The following is a 20,364-nucleotide window of genomic DNA, read 5'->3' on the forward strand; positions in this document are numbered from 1 at the left end:
TTTGCTCGTGTCAGACTTCCCAGCCAAGGATAACTGGAAGGGATGCCTTACCACCCAAAGCAATGCAGGAAGTGCATATATCACAAGCATTCACTAAATTGCAGAGCCATTTCCTGATCCAAGTGGCTGCCTAAAACACACCAAAGCCCTGTGCAGGAGGCACGACAAGGGCTTTGCTGTTCCTTCTCATTTCAGTCCCTTCCTTGGTGGCACTTGTGAGCATCAATCCACCACCCAGAGAAGTTCCAGCATCTGCATTTATCAGCTTCACAAAAGCCCTCAAGCTCTGCATCATGATAAACCTGTCTGCAGCCCCCTCGCTGAGGTCTGTGTCTGAGCAGTGTGCTTGTACATACATGCTAAAAGGTTTCAGTCCAAGGATCCTTGCAGCTTAGGGCAACCTACATGGAAGGAAGGATCAGGAAGGATCAGAAAGGATCAAGAAGGCAATCAGAAGAGCAGATGATCTTCCTCAAGGCTCCTGTGCTGGAGAGGACCAGGACAGGGCAGCTGTGGTGGCAGTGCAGGAAACCTTGGTGACACCTGGCTTTGAGTGACACACTGGAGTCTCAAACACCTTGCCGATGCCCTGTCATTCAGCCCCAGGCATTTCTGTAAGAAAGGCTAATCGATGCAAACCGCGTTTTTCCACCAGCGTGTGCCAAACAGCCGTGTATTGTACGCACACAAAGCAACGACCACGCTCTTGCACAGCGAGAGCTGCCGGGGGTCAAGTCAGGCGCAGCCTCGGGGTCCAACCTGCAGGTTTTGTAGCAGTGCCTTGCAAAAAATCAGTGCTTGCACAGCTCGTTTCACTGCGAGGCACTCGCACATGTCTTTGAGTACGTTCTCCTGGTAATTGCACAGGGAGCGGACACATTTGGTCCTGTTATGAATAATGCATAGTGATGGGGGGGGGGGGGCAGAAGCACCGAGCTGCTCATGTTTAGATGGACTTTGCTATCATTGTTATTTAGATGTCGCAGCCGTTCTCCAAAAGAGCTGTTCTTCGCCTTTGTGACTGCAAAAGTGCGCTTACTTAGGAGGGGGGAAAAGCAGCAAAACAAAAAAATAAACCACAGACTAAAACTAATCTGAGATTATCCATGCAAATTGGCAGCTGAGATTCAGATGTGAAAATCTCACCCCAATAGAAACGACTAAGAGGATTTCTGCTGAATTTTGGTTTTCTCCTGACTGACTAATCCGTGCTGGGGGAAAATCCTCCCATCCATTCTCGTTTAGGTTAAGGAACATTAATAATCTTAAATTGAGGGTGGTAGGTATCGGGATCCATGCTAACCACGTGCTGCTGCTGGCTGCTGATGCTCAGCTCACAAAGCAGAGGCTTTGCCTTCTCCCCTCAGTACTCCCCACGTTCTCCTTAAATCAAATGGTTTGTCAGCGCAGGCTGCTCTTTTGCTTTCAGCCTGCTATTTCTCTCTTAAAACTCCCACTCTCAAGGCTGAGTCAATTCAAAGCCCAGGAAGCCTAAAGGCTAAGCAGGACACCCAGGGAAAATACAGGCTGTATGTATTCGCAGGCTGAGATTTCAATATCTCGTACGAGGCAGAGCTCCAGCTGTGTCGGGATTGCACCTTTGCAGGTTAGCAGGAAATAAGAATGCCTTTCGGAAGCGGGGACGTGCCGGCTCTGCGCAGCGTGAGCAGCCACGGCAGTGACAATGTAAGAGTGACTCCCAGCCACACAGGTAATTTTGGTTGCCGTTTCCAAGGCAAATCCAGCATGCTCGTTAGGTATTTACTGTGCACCAGTTTGCATCGTACATCGGGTAATGCCGGAGCTGCCGCCAGCAGCGATGCTTAGACTAGTGCAAAGGCCAAGAGGCTTTGAGGAGCGGAGGTGGAAGTTGCACGTGTGGGTGCTGCTGTACCCATATCCAGCAGCAACTCGCAACTGCCTTCAGCTGTACCTTTATCGCATGACTCACATAAATGGCTTTCTTCACTTCCATCAAGCTAAAATAGATAAATAGTTGTTGCTGGACATGTCCTTTGTGTGGGTCCAGGCAAGCTACCCGTCAGTCTGCCCGTGCCCTAAAGCCCACAGAAGCCTGGAGTGCAGGGGCAGAATGTGGGCGGGAGTGCCCAGGCCTCACAGCTTGGGGGATAGGAGAACGATTCCTCCTGGGCCTTTGTCCCAACGTTGTTCCCCGTGGCTTTCCATTTTTAGCTATTTATTAATACAAAGAGCTTTATTTCCCTGTGGCAAGTTTTCTTGAGTCCCTTTGGACTCAACGCCCCTCCCGCAGGACCTGGCAGCTGGCTGCAGGGGGGGGGAGATGCTCACCCCAAACCTCACACCCCTGGCGGCGTGGGGATGGGGGCGAGGACGGGGCAGCCACACCATGCCACCGCCAGGTGCTCTCAGCCACCCTTCCCACGTGGTTTGGGGGCAGGATGGGAGGGAAATGGTCGTTTGCGGATTTTCTGGCGCTTTTCAAAGGGTTTTGGGTCCGACTGCTTTTAATTTCATTAAAATCCCAGATATTTGGACTCGTTCCACAGCTGACTGAAAAATGAGGGGGCGGGAAAGGCTTATGTGAAAAAGTTGTCAACATATTCCTCTTCCCACTCTCTGCGCTTCCCCCGAAGTGCCCTGAAAACCCCCGAAACGTCAGTCACCGCTAACGAGCCCGTCAGACGCAGGCACGGCGGCGTGAGGAAGCGCGGGGCGGGCAGTGGGCACCCCAGCCGAGCGGCTGGGCTTGGTGGTGGTGTTGGTGCCACCTCCTCTGCTGATCCCTATGTCCCGTCTGGGATGTGCGGGCTGCAGGAGTGAGTGGGTGGGTGGGCAGGCATGGGGACAAGGACAAGCAGGGATGGGGAAGGCTGCCCAGAGCACAGAAACCCTCTTGTTTTTGGGGTGGGTGTTTTTCTGCTTTCAGTTCTTCTTATCCAATTAATCTCCAAAATGAGAAAAGGAAAAAGAGATCATCTCTGGCAGGAAAACCTGGGGGAAAGGACTCCGAGTGAGCTCGCAACAGCCCTTCCCTTGCATGTGCCCGAGGATGACTGGGTGGCAGCAGCTTTTAATTTCTGCTCTGCCGCGGCTCCTTGCAGCTCTCACTCGCTCCCTGTCTCACTGCGGCTTCACCTGCTCAGGGCGGGCACATCTGTTGACGCAGCATTATTTTTTAATCCTGCAAGACAGCCAGCTTTCAGGAAAAGCTTCGAAAGAGCTGCCAGTGCTTGTGCCAAAAATGTGTGGGAGTGAAAGAGCGTTTCTCCCCCCCTGCTGGTGCCTGCAGACCCCACCACTTGCTATCAATCACACGTCGGTGGTGCCTGGCTCTGGTACAGGATTTTTTCTCTGAAGAAATTCCCCTGAAGAAGCGGCTGCCATTTAGCTAAGTGCTTTGGAGGCCTGCACCAGCCCAAGAAGAAGTCCCTGGACAGGACCCCACCGGGGGGGAGAGTGGGGGCACGCTCTGAGCTGATGCACTTTGCCACCTTCCTCTGTTTGGTGGTGAGATTGGGCAGCACCACACGGCGAGCAAGCTGCCAAGCCTCGGGGACAGCGGGAAGCCACGACTGGGCGTAGCTAACACATCGCACGGCGAGGGGACACTTCACGAGATCTTCCTCTCCTGCTTTAATTACTGACCATTTGGTCCCCCGGTGAAGCAAGACTGACAAAAATGTGGGAAAGAAGGGGAGAGTTGAAGCACTGTCTCTCTTATGCCAAACTCAGTGAAGCGCCAGCATTCCCCAAAGGGCCCTGGAGCGTCCTGCACCCGTGGCCGCATCCTGCAGCACCCAGCTCCAGAGCAGGAGGTGCCTGCCTTGTCCCACCCATGTGTGGAGTCCTGCCGGGGCTAACTGCAGCTTCTGGGGCTTTACCAACAATTAGCTCAGCATGGCTGGTTACATTTCTGCACAGCACAAGCTGTTATTATGGGCTAGGCTGGTAATAATTCTGGCTACTGTTTTTCACTGGCATTTCCCATTATAAAATCTTGCTTTTGGTCATTCACAGTGTTGCTCAACTTTTAACCCCTTTAGACAGAGATTCTCCATCCCAAGAATTTTCCTCTGAGGGTTTGGTGGTTTTTTGGTTTTGTTTTCTGGAAAGATGTAATTCAAGCTAAGAGCAAGAGGTTGCTTCACTCATCCAAGCCACACTTTGGCTCCAGCCAAACATAGGGTTTTCCTATGTCAATATGGCAACTGGACACTTTGCAATTTATTTTTTTTTTTAGCATGCATAACCCTTGTAACTCACCCCTCAGCAACCTGGGAAGTCAGTGGGACTTCATTTTGTTCCTTGGCCGAGCAGGCAGTGGTCACATCATCTTGTCATTGGGGCTTCCGCTTTATTGCTTCCCTCTGGAGCCACCAAGACTTGGGGTTTGCTGCCATTAAGTACCAGAATGTACAGCTGCTTTCCTTCAGCACAGTCTACACTGCAAGAAAGCCAGCTCTGCATTTCGGTGTTCATATCTCATGCAGATCTGTACACAATGCTGCTAACACAGTAGAAAATGCTGGCAACGATACCATCAATTTTAAAGTAACGAGACAGGGGCTGCGCAGCAAAGCCCCGTGGTGCCTGGGGGCAAGCATCCCCTGCAGGGGGGTCTCCTGGCCCCTGCGTGATGGGATGGGTTGGGATGGGTGCTTGGGCACGGGGCGAGCTGAGTGTGCCCAGGGGCATCACTTCGAACGCCGCCGGGGAGCCGGGCACTGCAGAAAACTGGCTGGGGAAGAAAGGGGAAGAGCTGATGGGGGAGACGTAGCAAGGAATAAAGGGACAGGGTGGAGACACGGGGCTGGCAGGATGATTAGCACCAGATGGCAGGTATCAATTATTTACCATTTATGTACAATAAAAAAATACGCTTTAACGGTGGGAAGAGCACAAAACAAGCTCAATAGCAATTTAAAAGCATATGGAAATAAAATGCGGCAATTTAAGGGGTTGTAATAAATGTGCATCGTTCGTTGTAATGCCCCTGCAAGAATTACAAATGTTAAGCCTTAGTGAATTACACTTAAAAATAAATGTAACATAAAAAAGAAATTAGGTACACAAATAACTTTACATTCAGTCATTTATAAAAGAAAATCTGTTTGCAGCAGCTAATTAGAAGAAAGGTTCTAATGAGCACCACTTCTCCTTACCTTAGAGACAAGGCTGAAATGTTAAATGTGGATATAGATGTGGTGGGTGCCATTAAGAACTCAACTTTTGTAACTTCTCAGTGATTTCAGAGATGAGATATCTCTTTTCCAGAGAGAGGAACTGAAGTTTTGGTCCCATTAAACTTCCACTGTGTCTGGAGGGGCCACCTGTACCTGCCTACTTTGGTGTCACCACTGGCACTGCAGCACTAACCAGAATACGTGGCCCTGTTCCACAGGAACTGAGTGGTGTCCTGCCCTAATCCCTAATCCCTAATCCCTAATCCCTAATCCCTAATCCCTAATCCCTAATCTCTAATCCCTGTCCTGTGGTATCCCTGCTTGATGCGAGAGTAAAGGCCATGTGTTTCCAGCAGGATTGCAGAGCAGAATGTCAGCGCTGGCAGAAGCACCGTCATGAGCATTTCATTACTGGTTTTCTGGTTCAAGGTCTCTGGAGGGTTTGGCAGTGCTGGATGCGGCCCCTGGAGCCAGAGGCCCTCTGCTCCCAGCCTGGGACAAACCTCGTCTCTGCTCGGCTGGGGCCGCATTGGTGACGTGGGATGACATAGGGAGCAAAAAGGGGGAATAAAGAGCCTGGGGAAAGAGAAGTGTCTGGTGGGGGTGGGGAGGGAGGAGAGGGGAGGCTGCAAACCCTGCAACCCCCTGCAGACCCATCCCTACCCGGCACACTACGTGGGCACATGTGGGGCACGGCGCGGCCCCGAGGGCTTTGGCACGAGCGCGGCCCACGCTTGCATTTGCCTCGCACGCTGGCAGCACTTCCATATTTTTAAATATTTAATCTTTGCAGCCTGGTTGCCATGGGAACCTGCACGCAGAAAGCTGGACTCAGGGTCAGTCGGGAGGGTCCTTCCCACAGACATGCGGGAGCGGGGTGTCCCCCATGGCCAGGGGTTAGTGCTGCCCCCGGGCAGGTCAATGGGCATTTCAATACCAGCTCCTGATGCACAATCACCAAAGTCTCGGGAAATCCCCCTTCCTAATACTCTAATAATTCCTATTAGAAGTCCTGGGACATCTCTGGGTGCTCTCTGTGGGCAGAGAAGAGCAGCCTGGCAGATGCTGGGATGCTGCAGGAGATACCTGTGCCAGCTGCCCCGGAGCCCCCCGGTTATTTCACGGGCCCTTTCCCCTGATGCATCCAAGAGGTGCCCGCTGGTGTGGCATCACCAGCACGGCTCTGTCCCCCTCAGCTGTTTTGACTTCTCCCGTTTCTGCTTGAACACATTGCCGGGGCACACAGTGTTTGGCAGCTGGGGGCGGCATCACTGGATCCCAGGGTGCCCGCAGCATCGACACAAAATTAGGCAGTGGAAGGAAACCGTTCCAGCAATTATGGGAGAGATGACGGCGAGCCAAAAAGAAAAATAAATGCAAAAGGTGTGCTCTTCTGCCAACAAATTAGGTCTAAATTACAGTGTCCAGGAGTCTTCAAATAAGTTAAATGCTGTAATACAAATTTAATTTCAATTAACAAATTAAATAGAAAAACAAGCTCACTGCCTAGCAGCTACTGCGCACGGGGAGGCATTTTGCATTTTTTTCTGACGTTTTGCAAAGGGCTCCCTCTGTGCTGTGGGACTCTTGCCTGGAAGAAGCCCTCTGAGACAGCCGGTCACCACTGGCACCAGGGACACTGGGGCACCAGACATGGGGATCAGGGCCAGAGTGTGAAAAATCCCCCTGGGGACAGTGGGTTCGGTGCTGTGGGAAGCAGGGACGCCACGTCCCCTCCAACAGCGCTTCAGCAAACAATCCGCGGCCGACCGCCCTTTTTTATTACTTTACTGCACAGTTTTTCCTCGAATTTTATGGCATTTCATTAAAGCCGCCAGAAGGTGATACTGCCCCCTTTCCAGAAGTGAAATAAATTCAAGTTTTATCGCTTCTGGAAATGCTGGAACAGCTGTCAGGACATTTGATGGATTTTCTCAATTACAGGACTTGTGGAGCGTTTTATACTTACATCCGCACTGAAGTCTAATATACTGTACGAGATGTTTGTTCCCCCCCCGTCCCTTATCTCTTTGCATCTCCCTTCCTAATAATGGTCAACTTGTTATTTTTTCTCTTAATTCCCTTTTTACTATAACCTTTTTTCCTCCCCGATAATGATCTAACACTTTCCTTCTTTATTTCCCAATAACACTGGGACTTAACTTTCCTATAAAAGCCGCCAAGGGAGATGGTCAGGGATGCTGCCACTCCTGCTGGAGGCTGCTGATCCACGGCAAACCCCAGCGCCCAGGTTGTGCTGCAGGGCATCAGCGGGGCTGCTACCTGAATGTCAGTCCCCTGACGCTGCAGCATCTTCCTTAATGTCTTTAGCTCTCTACAGAAGAGTGATCAGTGGTGATCACACAATAAATGTTTCTGGGGACGTTTGCTTGCACCTCTCAGGTTCCCAGCGAGAAAGTTAATGGCAATTTCCTCTTCTTTTGGCTCGCCAGTAAAGCAGGTGAGGATGCCAAATTGCACCTTCCCTTCTTTCGGGCTTTAATCTGAAGCAATGTGGCAGATCAGGGTCTGTGTCTCCAATGGCCTCGAGCAGTGCAGGGGGTCAGACAGGAACATTGGCTTACGGGCAGCCACATCCATCCCCACAATGAGGAGAGCGCGGAGGATGGCAGAGCTAAGCTCTGCTGGGAAAGGTCGTTGCTGCTGTGCAGAGAGAGAAAGCCCTGCAGAGGCGAGCGCTCCAGCACTGGGTTGATCAGTAGAAAAAGTTGCAAATGTCAAAAAAAAAAACACATTTAGATTTTGAGAGTCACTTCCTTTTAACCCCAAACCTCACCTCTTTGAGAAAACGGCAACAGCGAGGGGGAAGAAGTGTCTGCACCCGGGAGGAGCAGGAGTAAAACAGTGGAGATAAAGCCTTAAGCCAAGCCTTGTGCCACAATGAGGCCACAGCGCTGGCTGTGCAGGACATTGGGATGCTTGGCGTGGGCTCCTGGGCAGGGTGGGCACAGGAGACACTCGCCCATCACAGCTGGCACAGAGAGGCCTGGACCCGCACCCACACCTCGGCTCCTCAGCAAGTTTTGAGAAGCCGAGGTGTGATCCCAGATTTATTCAAATTAGAACAATTAAGGCAATTAAATGCACAGAAGTGCTTGGGGGAGGGGGGAACTACTACCAAGCAGAATTGCTATTACAGTCGATCAAATTGACACAAAAAGATTAAAAACCTGATTTACATTTAAAAAAAAAAGTCAAGCATTTGCTAAAATAGATAACATATCCTGCTGAGAAAATCACTCCATGCATAAAAGAGAAGCAAAGGTGATTATATGTAACAAAACTAATCTTCTCTATTGCTTTAATCACCTCAGACCATTTCACCTGCTTATTTGGAAACTGTTAACCCAAAGAAAAAAATATTGTGAGGACGTCCTCATTTCCAGCACCGTGCTCCAATGGACTTGTTTTCCTCAACAGCCATCCCCACAGCCTGTAGCAGCGGCCATTGCTCTGCAAGATAAATGTTTGCTTAAGACTATCATGTGGTTAATACATTTATTCATGACTTGAGCTCCACATGCAGTGAGGGAGGAGGGTGCCAGGAAGCCAGAGCGACCCACCAGGGTCCATCCTGCCACCTCCGATGGCCAGCAGTACATGTTACCCAAATTTTAGGGGAGCAGAGCACAGGTGCTTTTTCTTCCCATGCATCCTGGCTCACAAAGTCAAGATGGTGCTTATGACCATGCTTAAAGGGATGAAAAGGCGCAGTAACCGGTGTGGGCATGGGAGAGGACTGCAGACTGCAGTGACATGAAGAAACTATGTCCACAAAGATCAACGTGTTGGTTGTGTGCTGCCTGTGCACAGCTATGCCAGTGTTAATCTATGTGATGCTGTGATGCAACACCTCTTTTTGGCTAAATCATATTATATAACCCTGATTCTTTCCTTGCCAAGCAGTAGTTTGTGAGATTGTGTAGATAGTTCATTTTCATACATCACAACTTTGACCCAAAGCCTGCTGAACCCCATGGGAACCCCCAGGCACAGGAGATGTTGTGCCAGACCCACGGCAAGGGTGGCTCATGCAGCAAGGAGGCTTTCACACAGCAGTGCTGGCACCCAGGCACAGCCACCGAAACCAGCAGCTCCGTGTTACAGCCGTAAATTCTTGTGGGTCTCCATAATTCACCCCAAATGCCTCACTCGTTTTTCTTACAAATGCAGTTTCACTATGATCTCCGAATTCGGGACTGGCATGAGTGATACTTGCTATTTCAGGCTGTCAGCAAGGGCAGGAGAAAAAAATTCCCTCTTCCATTTATTGGTATACAAACCAGTTTAGACAAGAAATACGTTCAGTCTCCTTCCAGAGACTAATTACTTCCAAAACTCAGAATATTCAGAAAAGGGAAATAAATGGAGTCAGGGCGCATGGAGGGAGCAGGAGGACAGCGAGTGTCCTCCTCCTCACCGTAAATCATAGAAATCAAATTAGATCATTTTAAATCGAGGGACAAAAAGCCAGTTACAGATCCATTTTGCAATGCCAGCCGACGTGGCTTCCATTTGTGACTCACTGAGTGACATTACTTATCCTGAGTGGTCCTCTGACAATATAAGCACTTAATGTGAAGACGTGTAAAATTACAGCAAAATGAATGAAACTCTGGAAATTATGTAAAGTTTATGGGGTTGCTTTTCTTTTTCTTTTCTTTTCTTTTTTTTTTCTCAATTTCTGCCTTCTGAATTAGGACCTGGGCAATGCATCAACTGACAGCAGCTTCCTGGAGCAAAGGGCTCTTCTGCCTTTGATGCATCTGAGCAACTCCAAACTAATACCAGCACACGCCGAATGGTGAATAGACCTTTATGTTGATGAGGCAAATCCTGAGGCACTTAAAAGCAAGCTGCACTGAAGTGTCCCATGTATCTCTGTCTTCAAAGTGCAACACACGTATGGAAATTGCAGATGCTGTGGTGCTATTTGTCTGGAAGGAGACATTACGGATGACATATGAACCTGATTTCTCAAACAGATGAGGTCTGTGAGAGGCTTAAGGAAACATCTATAAATTAAGATGCAGAATAAAGTTCCCGCTGCCTTCCTTGGCCCCTCTCTCATTGGCTCGAGAGCCAAGTGCTGGCAGCTGTGTGCTTGGCAGAGCACCAGGCATCCTCTTCGCCCTGTACCTGACCACGGGCAGGCTTCATGACGCAGCAGGCACAGCCCCAGCACCCAGTGCTGCTGGCAGTGCCCCCTCCCCAGCCTCCGTCCCCTGCAAGCAGGACTGGTGCTTGCTCCACGTGTTCATCCTGAAACGCTCGGCTTGGCCCCTTCTGCGCTCTGCGGCAGCCTCCTCGCCGGGCCATGCTTCCTAAGGAGACACAAGGTGGTGGAGTGAAACCAAATTCCTGCTGCCATCTTCAGCTCTGCCCTGATAATGCATGAGCCGTGGAACAGCCGTGCTGGGGTATCCCCCACCCCAAAACCTCCCGCAGCCGGACCCCATCCTGGCTGCAGTGGGGAGAGCACCCAGCACCTTTCCAGGGACCAGGGACCTGTGCCAGACGGGCACTGCTCCCAAACCAGCGCCGAGAAGTGAGTGTCGAGAGTCCTGAGGTGTTTTTATGACTCCTATCCAGCACTCACGGTGACAGAGCAAATGGGAAAGCATCAAAATCTGTTGATTTTTCTTCCAAACAGATTTTTTTGTTGTCGCAGTGGATATAGATGGATTATTTTTAGAAAGAGTGAGATAAATCAAAGCCGTGAAGGTCTGTATCAGCCAGAACAACCTGGATCGGTCTGAACTGCATCTTTTTCCCTGACTCGGTCAGAAAATGCTCTCTTTATGTGACTCCACGGACTGCATAAGGGAAAACACACAGCAAGAAATTACTCTTTTCTTTGTGAGCACAGACCTAGGTGTGTAAGGCCCATGATGGGAAGGCAGATAAAGGGACAGCGATAAGCTGGTTTGATCATGGTTACAGCAGTGCCTTTGCCAGCCCCCACTGAAGCAGCCTGTCGGGCAGCGCTGTCCCCTCGGGACCACACTGCCAGCACAGGCAGTAAGGAAGGAGGAAGAGATAGAGGAGTTTGTCTTTGTCTTTAGGGTTTCACCCATTTTGACTGCACACCAAGTCTGGAGCAACCCCTAAAAAGCATCCCGGGGCACCCAGGCTGCACCCACGACATGAGCCACTTCACAGGTTGGCTTCAAGTGGTTTCCTTTTTGTCAGCACAGTCTGCTTCACGGGAAGAAGGAAAATCTCCAGATTTGAGACATAAAAAAAGGCATCAGGCAAAGACACAAAGGTAGTTCCATTTGTTTCATTGCAGATAACGGGTGGCAGCTACCATTTCGAGATCAAGTCTGCTGAAGACCTCCAGCTGACACCACCGGTTATGGACGATCTGTCATTAACCGTACACAGTTATTATATCTCTTCTTTGATAGCTGCCACCTCAGGACTTTCCACTTGGGCTGCACACAAGTTCTTGTTTCGTAAGATTTACAAGGAAAAATAAAAACTAGGAAAAATCCTGCTCTCCCAGAAGCTGTCCTGCGTGCTGGGGGGAGCAGCCCCATCCTGGACACAGCGCTCGCCCTCTGCACAGCTCCATCCCTCCAGCCTACTCCAGCCTTCCCGCAGCAGGAGCAGGTCTGCAGGGGAAGCTGCAGCTCTTTAACCAGAGGTTGTTCCACCTGCGCTGGGGCTGGAGTGCCCTGACACACCCTGTGCCATGCTTATAGAAACAGGAGTTCACGCTGCAGCATTGTGCTTCCTCCTGCATTTTTGGTTTTCTGTGGCTCTTGCTCTTCTGCCTGGCTGAGATGTTTGTGTCAGCCAACCCGTGAAAATCTGGCACTGAAATGGGACTGTGCTGCAGTGTTTTCTCGCTATGTAGTTCACGATCCCTCCTGTTCCCAACAAATCACAGTAATCGTAAGGGCTGCCAAGCCTTGCTACATCTTCCTGAAGCCAAAAGCAGCTCTGGGATATTTATTCCACCAGTTCCAGCAGTTTGACATGCTGTAGTTGATGCTGTAGCCATGATGGAAGTGGCTCTGAAGGCAACCCCAGAAAATCAGAGGCTGAAATTCAGCACTCAGGAGCATAAGACCTGCTTTAACTCGGGGGCCTGCTGCCAGCCGTGAGAACCTTGGTGGGAGACATCAGTAGGGGGGCAAACCTGGCTGTGGCTTTGCAAGCCACAAAGCACCTGCTCCATTTCCATTTCACAAAAGTCAAGATTCATCCAGATGTGTTTCACCAGAAACTCCAAATTTCAGCAAGATACCAGGATAGACATTGTCAGATTTGCTCCCTCTCTGCTAAAAGCATCCATGAGTGAAACCAAACTGTTGCCACAGACCCTTGCAATGTTTTTATTTGCTTGCTATGGTGCCACAAGCTATATATATTGGGCAGACAGAGGCTGGCCTGGTGGACAGAGGGCTGGAGATGGCCCACAGCCCAGTGCTAAACAGAGGTGAGGAAATACTCTCCACTAACGAACCTCAGGACTCTGTGTGGTGCTCTCGACCAGCCTCCTTGCTGCTGCTCTCATCCTACGGAGGGGAGCAGGCAAAATGGTTCCTTCCTCAGCATAACCTCCCTTCCAGCCAGTCTTTCTAACGTGAAGCTATTCAAATTAAACCACAAATCTTCTCGTCTGGGGATAATGCTCTACTGTCTTCCCAAACCTGTTCTCATTTTCCTTTGCTGTTTTGACACCATTAGCCTTCCAAAAGTGCTAGCGCGCACACAGAGATAATGCTGTCAATTTTAGTGTGCTTGGAAAGGCACAGAGCAGCCTAAACTCAGCCAAATGCTTGGCTTTGGCTTTTCCCTATCATATAATATCCTTTTGTCCATAGCTCTGCATGGCAGCTCATTTATATCAAATTTGACCAGTTAAGGGAGAGGGAAGAGGGGTAATCAATAGTTATCTTGACAAAGAGATCTGAAGTCAATAGACTGACGTTTTCCACCAGCTGAGCATCAGCCTCTTTGGTTTTCTTCCCGGTGTGTGGCAGAACCGGCCTTTTATACACTAGCAAAGCTCACATCATCTCGTTGGCCCGGCACAGCCTCGCTCACCCGCGGAGCCCCAAAAGCTGCCCTCCGCCTGGCCAGCTCCGGGCGCCTCGTGGCTAGGAGGAGCTGTGCACCAGGGGGCAACGTGTGCTGCCACAGCTGCAGGAGCAGGAGCCTTCCAAAAAATAAAGGATGCGTTGTAATCAAGTCGTGCATGAGGAGCTGGTCTTCGGGCACTGCTTTCTCATACGGATTTTCACACAGATGGTCCCAGGTCCCGGGACTCTTCCCCAGTCCACGCAGCAGCTCACTGGGAGCAGCCACAAGCTGTGCCCCCACAGACCCCCGGAGATCACCCCCAAATGGAGAGGTGGGAGGAAGAAAGCAAGCATTTCTCCCTCAATTAGGATTTTCTAAATCAGCAGATCCCTTCCGTATGCGTGGTTTTTACATCAAGCACGGTGTAGAAAAAAATCAATTTGTTTTTCTCAGTCCAATTCCCCTCTGTCTAATAGGTCTGTTGTAAACGCCAATTTTACTGTCATTTACACAGTGCTCATTTGAGCTATTTTATCAATAGTTAAATAAGAATACTTTAAAGTAATGTGATTTTTTTTATTTGAATTCCAATTTATGTTTGGATGGTTTGACACAAATCTAGTAAGGAAAGCTCACTATTTTAATAGAACAAATTAAATTATATGTTATATAGCCACACAAGTAAATATGTTATGTAATTGGATAAATAAATACTCGTGATTAGATACAGTATCTCATTCTCACCTACACATAATAGCAAGGTTAGTAGAAGTGCTGTACAAATCACCACGTTTTAATAGTTAGCAGTCCATGAGAATCGACCTGAAAGACAATAAGCAAGAACAAATATAAAAAAAGGCTAAACATCGTTATTTAAACCAAGCCTGTTTAAATTGCGATTCAGATCTGCTTAGAGACATCTTCACTCAAAGCAGTGCATCCGGGCAGAGGTCACAGCATAGCTGGTTGTGCAGAAGGTGGTGGCATAAAAGGTGGTGCTGGAGGCTGCCGATGGGACAGGCAATGGGAACGGTGATGGATGATGGGGATGGATGACGAGGATGGGGATGGACAATGGGGATGGGTGAGGGACAATGGGGATGCGCCAACAGTTGCAGGGCATGGTCAAAGCCTGCAGAGACGCATTGGCTCCTGGACACCCAGATGCTTAAGACTGCCCACTTGCAGGGAATTTGAGAGAGCGTGCTGATCACAGTTCATGTTGTCAGACAATGCTTTCCTCCTGAGAAATTCAGTTCCTTTTGAGCTGGTAAACACAGCCCAGCTGGGAGCCCAGTTTGTTGTTTGGATACTACAGGCTGAGAGACAGACCAGAGCCCTGGCATGTGTGAAAGGAACCGTGGTTGCCTCGTGCAGCTACATTAAAATAGATAGCACATGCTTGTAATGCGAAACTAAGGAAGACAATGGTAATTATTCCCCTGCTCTTCCACCCGCCCTGGTTTTTGCCTGTTTTGCTTCAGGCCAACCTGCACTACCCATTGAGTGTTCCTACTGGTATTTCATTTCCCAACAACCTCCCCCTCCTTCCCACAACTCCGGCGACCTGACTTTATAGTGAATGGACATGCTAAAAACTGGAGCAGCTCAACATTCACAGACGTTTGTTAAATTAAAGCGAGACGGTGAGATAGTGATCCTGAAACCAAACACCACACACGCAGGCTCCCGTCTTCCTGCCACCACCAAAATTATTCACCAGATGAGTGTTTGCTAGCTTCTCGCATGGCAGAAAGACAGCTAGGGAGGTGTAAGATTTATTTTTTCAAAGTGTGAAAGTCACTCTAAATAACGTTTTCTGTATGATAGGAGCTGACTCAAAGCCAGCAGGCTGTGCCGATAGAAACGCGGTGTTTACCAGCAGAGCAATAACCCCCAGCAGCAAACTTTAGGCTAAAATGCAGGCACTTGGGGCCAAAGCTGGCCAAAAATCAGCGGATATTTCCAAGAATTATTCCATGAAAATTTCCACCCCTCCTTCCCATTTCAGTCCAACAGCAGTTACTAGATTTGGCTTTTTCATTTCAGCTTTGACTTCCACCAGGCTCCTCAGACAGCTGTGTGGCAGATAAAGTCCTGTTCCTGTGGGGAAGGGAAAGCTCCTGGCCAGGCAGCTTCCCAGGCAGCCCCAGCTCCTCTCCCTCGCCTCAGGCTGGTGTTTCTTCACCCTGCAGCACATCCCAGCACACGGGATCCCAGCTGCAGACCCGTCCTCCTCACGTTTGCCATGCCTGGTTCTTCAGTAAGCACTCCAATATCGTTCATCAGTTTTCCTAGTTCTTTAAGCAACAGGAGGGTTTTGAGTATGCCCACAAGCCATGAAATATGTGATAAAAGAACTTAACAGACAAGAAAAATGTCACCGTGGCTTGGTGGGTGTGCGAGGATGTGTTTGCAGCATTTCTAAGCCCCTCGCTGGTCAGCAATCCATTTTAGCTCTTCCTTCCATGTGACAGTCCGTCACTTGAAAACACAAGATGCTCTTCAGAGCCCCCATGACCTTTATTCAGCCCTCGGTTTTGCTGACACCTGGCACAAGGGAGTTGCCGTCAGGTGCAATGACAGCGATAACCAAGCTGCTGCAGGGCCGTTTATCTGTCAATCTCAAGGCAAGAACAGCAGCACGCTGCGAACCCGCACCCGCACTGCCGCGCCCAGGCACAACCCCACCTTCAATACATCACCGAGCAGCTCCGAGGTGGGGGCAAAGGACGTAGCTTAGCAGAAAGGGGACCCGGTGTGGGAGTGCAACATAATATTTGGATAAAGAGCAGGGCAACATCTGTATCTGAACTGCACGACCCAGGGCCCTGGCTGCTGGAGACCTGCCCTGTGCTGTGCTGCCTGGGGATGCAGAGCACACACCCCGCACCTCTCCCCCTGGCACCACGCTCAGCTCGGGGACAGGCCACTGCTGGAGCAGCCTGCGAGGTATGGCAAGGAGCAGCGCGTCCCTGGCTGGGGACACGGGATTTCCCCTCCTGGGCTGCTCTGTCCGTGGGAGAAATGTGACCGGCGCGGCGGCAGGACTCCGTATTTCAAACAGCAGGGGTTAAGCCAAGCGAACAATTTCCCTGGGCTAATTGAGCATGCAATCTGCCTGCTTGTAAAGCCTGTATTTGGCCTGGAAGATTTATTACTTTTAGCAATGATGAATGTCCAAGAGCAGGGAGGGCAGACCTGAGCTGCAGTTCATTAACTTTAAGTGGGATGATGTTGAAAAACCATTTCTATTTTTGGTTACTTTGTTCTGAGGTAACTGTGAATTTAGACCTACTTCTGTAATAAAGTGCTCAGGGAGTCCAGTGAATCTTATGCTGCTCCCTGGCAGATACTAAACCTGTAGGGCTTTGTCCTTATCCTGATGAGTCAGCAGTTTTAGCTGGTCCTGAGAGGCTATGAAATGATAGAAGACTGCTCTGTATGGGAGTTGGAAGCTAAGCCTCCATCCATCTCAGACACAGAGACCGAAATGGAGGACTGACATGTCTTTGCTTGGGTTTCAGAATAGCACCTCTTTATTAACTTCATTTTCTGCCCCAAAACTCGTCATCGGATCAGTGCTCCTGAATGGCCATGTCCATCACGGGGGCATGGTGGCACCCCCTGCCTTCCCCTGCATCTGCTTTGAAATCAGCTGCAACATTTGCGTCAGATGGAAAGTGCAATGCGATACCCCTTACACTGAAATGTGCTGGGCACTTCGCTAACCATCTAATGTAACATCTGCCCCCCTCCACATTCATTATTTGCAAACACTCTCCTTTTGTCTCTTTCCTTGGGAGAATATCCATTAGTGAATGTGGCAGCAAAACCCTGGAGCACATGCTGCCTCCCTGCCTCCCCAGCAATACTTGTGCTGTACATTAAGCCATCCTTGTACCAAACACCCTCTCTCTGCCCCTGTACTGCCAGACCATGCTGATCCTATAGGAATTAGCAGTGAGGATTTGATGCCAAAAGACTGTTTTGTTATAAATCAGTCACAGAGGTGGCTGTGTCCTGTAGAAAATATTTTGTGTTGCTCTCTTCACAGCAGTGTGTAGACCAGAGTGCTGAAAATGCACGCATCTCTGTGTTGCCACAGTAAGTGTTGTCTTGTGTGTGAACAGCATCAGTAGCCTTGGCTGCTCTGAGCAGCTCTGCTCGCTGTGGCTCTGCTGCACCTTACAGCCAGGTGCCAGCCCTGCTGGGTCTGTGTCACCCATTAGCCTCTACAGGCCCTAGGCCACGGGCAGTCAACTTTCAATGCCATGTGCAAGGAGCCCGCTGCCCAGGCTCTGCCTGGCAGCTGCAGTGCTAATTCATTTGCCTCTGAGGCTTAACCGTAAAAAAAGTAATTAATCTGGCTGGGTTTCACTCATCATCAAGCAAAGTTTTGCTGATGAAGAAGAAAACTGCTGAGCATCCCAGTTTGCTCCCCACATCAACCTCTCCCTCTTGGACTTTGTAGGTAATTGGCACATCATTACTGTCCCATTCTATTCAAATTCCCCACGAGGCCACGGTGAAAGGAGCACATGGATGCCAGGGAGGGAAGGGTTTTGTTGTGGCTCAGACCTTCACTCCCGGTTCCAAAGGAGTTCCAGTTTTCCTTTGTGTCCTGATTTTGCTTAGATCTAGTGAGAGGCAAAAAACAAAAACCCTGGAAAGTAAAGAGGAACATGTGAAACAGCTGCCAGAAGGTTTCAGAGCAGCTGCACACGAGATGTTCACCCAGCCCTGCCACTGAACCACGCCGAAGCCAGCTCCGGTCCACATATGGTCTTAGCCTTGGCCATGGGCAAGAGATGAAGATACCACAGAAGCATAACATTGGCGCAATCTCCAATGACTCCAGGCATCTGACCTATCTGAGGCATCTGTTCTAGTTTGAGATAAATTGCACTCTTTGGCTGTGTGTTACACGGGGAGCCTACGCCGTCTGGAGCAGCCACCCCTGCACTTTGCCCTTTGCAAACTCAGGGATGAGCTGACAGAGACTGAGCACAGCTGAGAGCTGCGTGTGAGCGCAGGGCTGGGGAGGGCCAGCAGGATGCCAGAGGATCGGCCTGGCCTTAAATGGGCAGCAGGATCAGAGCCACGCAGGGAGCTGCACGCCTGTGTAGCTCGGCTGTAATCTGGTCCCATCAGCAGCTCTCCCGCTGCTCCAGCTGAGCGTGCAGCCCACGTTGCTGGTGGGAGCCGCTTACTGAAGTCTGCTTAGTGCCTTTCAGTTGCCTTTCGAGGACTGTAGTTTATTCTCTTAAAGACCTACTGCCATGATCCTTCAGGCTTGCTGCTCCAGGGTGAGCAAGGCAGTTCTGGGAAACGGGCAACATGCGTGATGCTGGTCACTAGGGGAGCAAAGGAAGCTGATGCAACACGAACACAGAGAGGAAAGAAGGAATGGGAAAACAGTTAAAGAAAAGCACGAATCAAACAGAAGACATAAGACTACGTTTGTTCTGCTCATTATTGGTATTTTCTTGCATAGGCTCTCACAACCTTGGAGTTCTTGCTTACAGACAGGTCAGAGGGAAAAAGTGTAACAGAAGTGGAAAATAAGATGTGGCCCAGGACATATTTTGTGCCGTCAGTAGAACAATATCCCATCAGCTTCACTTGAACTCGTTTTTAAACATGTCAAATGTGGTTTGTTTCAGTCCACTTTAAAATGGTTGTAATCAACAAAAACCATCAGGCAGTAAACACGTAATTGCACCATCTCTTTTAATTTTTGATGCATTTAGATGAAACAGTCTGAATAAAATCCGTTCAGCCTTCCTGGGAAAACACGAGCGGACCGGAGCCCGGCTAACGTAGGCTTGGAGCACCGGTAGCGGTGCCAGGCCGCTGCTGGCGAGCGACAGCCGAGGCCCACAGCGCTGCGCGGCGGGGACAGCGCGTGCCAGGCCGGCTGCTCCCAACAGCGGAGCCCCAAACCTTGTTGCGCAGTGCCATCTGCAGGCTCTGCGGAACACGAAGCACTTCTGCAGGGCCGGGGGGGGGGGGGGGGGGGGGGGTCAGGAGTTGTAGCTGAAGTTGTTTCACCCCGCGGGGGGGACGAGGGGCGCCCCGCCGGCCCCGTAACCCCGAGCGGGCCGTGCTGGCGGTGCCCCAGGCAGCCCCTCCTGCTCCGGGGTGGCACCGGCTCCTTGGGACCCTTCCCAGCACGGCCTCGCCCACCGACTCCTGGCAGCCCCCGCAGACCCGTGCCCCCCGAGGCCCTACAAAGCCCTGTGCTGGCTGCCCTGGGCGCAGGCAGCCTCGGGGCCGGGCGCTGCCCCGGCGTTTTGCTCCCCCCTCCTTGGGGCCCGCAGCCCCGTCCCGCCGCCATTTTGTGCCGCGGGGCAGCCGGCGGGCCGGGCCGGGCCGGGCCTCGGGGCCGGGCGGTGTGAGGTGCGGGAGGTCCCCGCGCCCCCGCCGCGCTCCCGCCGCGGGGCGGTGCGGCCCCTTCCGAGCCCGCCCGCGGCTTTCCGCGCCCCGCGGCGCCGCTCTGCGCCGGCCGCCCGGGGCGGAAGCGCCGTTCGCGCCTTCCCGCGGCCGCTCGGCTCTTTCCGCCTCCCCCTCCGGGGCGCTTCGTTCGTTTCCGCGGCCGCTCGGCTCTTTCCGCGGGGGCCGGCGGCGCGCTCGGCCGTTCCCGCCGCCCGCCGGCGCGCTCGGCGGTTTCCGTGAGCGCTCGGCGGTTTCCGTGCGGGCCGCGGCGCGCTCGGCGCTTGCTCCCTGGCTGGCGCTCCTCAGTCGGCCGCTGCCTGCCTGTCGCCGGGCTGGGAGCGCCTGTGTGTGCGCGAGTGACGCGGCGGAGGTGTAGTTTGACGCGGTGTGTTACGTGGGGGAGAGAATAAAACTGCGGCGAGAGCCCGGGCGCGAACGAAAGCAGTGACGGAGCAGCCTGGTAACCGGTAAGAGGAGGACGGCGCCCAGCGAGCGGGGGGGGGGGGGAGGGAAGGAGCCGCAGCCCGGCGGGGCCCCGCGGCCGCCAGCACGGACGCGGGGGCCCGGCCCCGCAGCGCCCGCGGGAGGGGCGCCCGCGCTAAAGATGGAGCCGAGCCCCGCACCGGCCCCGCCGCGAACAAAGGATAATGGCGGATGGGAGACGGCCCCGGCGGCGGCCGGCACGGCCGGGCGGAGGCCGCTCCGG

At 51.6% G+C, this 20,364-nt stretch overlaps 1 protein-coding gene and 1 long non-coding RNA gene across 4 annotated transcripts in view; both read left to right on the forward strand.

The window, feature by feature from the left end:
• LOC118169746 overlaps positions 1 to 13,889 on the forward strand; it is a 36,437-nt gene extending 22,548 nt beyond the window's left edge. The window contains exon 3 of the long non-coding RNA XR_004752256.1: positions 9,887 to 13,889. This is a non-coding gene — a long non-coding RNA (uncharacterized LOC118169746). The remainder of the gene's footprint in view (positions 1 to 9,886) is intronic.
• A 5,848-nt stretch (positions 13,890 to 19,737) lies between these two features.
• The window catches only part of CREB1 (cAMP responsive element binding protein 1), a 39,965-nt gene continuing 39,338 nt past the window's right edge, over positions 19,738 to 20,364 (forward strand). For 2 of the 3 annotated variants that reach the window (XM_035331374.1, XM_035331375.1), the window contains exon 1: positions 19,738 to 20,125. The gene's annotated coding sequence lies outside the window, so the exon portion shown is untranslated. The remainder of the gene's footprint in view (positions 20,126 to 20,364) is intronic. The other variant, XM_035331373.1, reaches the window with a different exon arrangement.

Source organism: Oxyura jamaicensis, chromosome 7 (assembly GCF_011077185.1).
Source record: "Oxyura jamaicensis isolate SHBP4307 breed ruddy duck chromosome 7, BPBGC_Ojam_1.0, whole genome shotgun sequence".
Classification (NCBI taxonomy): domain Eukaryota; kingdom Metazoa; phylum Chordata; class Aves; order Anseriformes; family Anatidae; genus Oxyura; species Oxyura jamaicensis.